Genomic DNA, 2,072 nt, shown 5'->3' with positions numbered 1-2,072 from the left:
ATTTTAACATATTAACATCTTTACAATATGATTCTTGATGGTACGAGGGTCATTTGAAAAGTTTCCGGCCTCATCGACATAAAATAACTGTAGAAAAAAGTTTCTTTTGCCGTCCGATAGATAGCCTTGACATATGTAAACTGTAAAAATTTGAAGTTATTCTGATCATTACTTTGTCTATGGTAACTCTCCAAAGTTGTCAGCTGACATTGTCTGTCAACAATGGAGAAAATCGAGTATCGCGCAGTGATAAAATTCTTTCATTTGAAAGGCAAAAAGACTTAGGAAATAAAAGATGAGTTAGACTCTGTATACAGTAAAGCCTCCCCTTCATTTACAACGGTCAAACGTTGGGTGGCCGAGTACAAACGTGGTCGTATGAGCATTTTAGACGAGAAACGTCTCGGGCGCCCGAAAATCGCTACAACTGACGAAATGATCGATTTAGTGCATCAAACTGTGATAGAAGATCGTCGATTGACTGTTAAGGATATTGCTGAGGCTTGTGGTATATCATCTGAACGGGTGCACAAGATTTTACATCAAGAATTGGATATGAGAAAATTATCCGCGCGCTGGGTGCTGCGCTTGTTGACGATCCACCAAAAGCGCATACGGATGGACATATCGCGCGAGTGTCTTAGCCTGTATAAAAAAAATCCAGCGGAATTTTTGCGGCGAATGATAATCGTCGATGAAACCTGGGTACACCACCATACGCCTGAGACCAAACAACAGTCAAAGCAGTGGTGTGTGGTGAGGGAACCAACTCCGAAGAAGGCAAAGGTCGTTCTCTCTGCAGGAAAAGTGATGGCGACAGTTTTTTGGGATAGCCGTGGAATAATTCTTATCGATTACCTTGCAAAGGGTGAAACAATCAACGGACAGTACTACGCTGCATTGCTGGATAAATTGAAAGCCACAATTAAGAAAAAACGTCCGCATTTGGCCAAGAAAAAAATCCTGTTTCACCAGGATTATAACGCTCGGGTTCACACGTGCATGGTTGCAATATCAAAATTGAACGAATTGAAGTTTGAATTGCTTCTGCACCCACCCTATTCACCAGATCTAGCTCCCAGCGACTTTTTCCTGTTTCCAAATTTGAAAAAATTTCTCGGGGGAAAAAAATATAAGTCAAATGCTGAGGTGGAAAACGCTGTAAATCAATATTTTTCAGGTTTAGACAATCAATTTTTTTCTGACGGTTTAAAAGGATGGGAGAAACGTTGGACCAAATGTATCGAGTTGCAGGGAGACTACGTCGAGAAATAAATTTTGTTTTGCTTTGAAATATGTGTTTTTCTTAAAAAGGCCGGAAACTTTTCAAATGACCCTCGTAGTATCGAATTATTAAAATTGCTTGCTCGTCAATTTAATTCACGATTACTAGGGCAACTGTCCCTATTAATGTGCCTTTTAGCCAACTTGCTTATTACTGAATTAATTGTTAAATATTGTAGCTTTAATTTTATCTACTTGCAATCAATATCGGATTTTCAACTATTTCTTTTTCTTATAATATTTCTTTAATCTAAAAATGGTAATACTTTATAATGTTTTTGACAAAAATAAAAAACATGATTTTGTCCCTATTAGTGAGTCCTCCAAACGGCGATGACCCTATTAATGTGCCCCCAATTTGTGTGCCTATTCACATTTGACTCATTTTAACATGTAGTTCCTAAAACAGATAGTAAATTTAAGCTAATTGCTTAAGTTAATATGACATAAATCATTATTTCAATTATATTTATTTCAATGTACACTCATAACACAATGTTCTCAGCTCCAATACAGGGCATATTAATAGAAACGCTTAAAATCTTGCGATACGTATTACTGGACTCACATAAATTTCTCCATATCTTTTGAAAAATATTTAAAATACTTTAATACTCAAAAAATAAAATATTATCGTATGCATTAATAGTTTAACTTAACAAGAAAAAATATTTTTTCTTATTTATTCATGCTAGTTTTCTTCATGGCTTATCGAAATACAATAGTACACTAATAGGGACAGGCACAGTAATTGGGACAGTTACCCTACAGTGATTTTAAGGGGATGC

The 2,072-nt window shown here is 36.1% G+C and overlaps 1 pseudogene; it reads left to right on the top strand.

Annotated features, from left to right (window-relative positions):
- The first annotated feature begins 222 nt into the window (after positions 1-222).
- On the top strand, positions 223-1,275 carry LOC108770858 (histone-lysine N-methyltransferase SETMAR-like; annotated as a pseudogene).
- Positions 1,276-2,072: the final 797 nt, after the last annotated feature.

Source organism: Trachymyrmex cornetzi, unplaced genomic scaffold (assembly GCF_001594075.2).
Source record: "Trachymyrmex cornetzi isolate Tcor2-1 unplaced genomic scaffold, Tcor1.1 scaffold1370, whole genome shotgun sequence".
In the NCBI taxonomy this organism is placed as follows: domain Eukaryota; kingdom Metazoa; phylum Arthropoda; class Insecta; order Hymenoptera; family Formicidae; genus Trachymyrmex; species Trachymyrmex cornetzi.
This window is presented reverse-complemented; position numbering and strand designations above follow the sequence as displayed.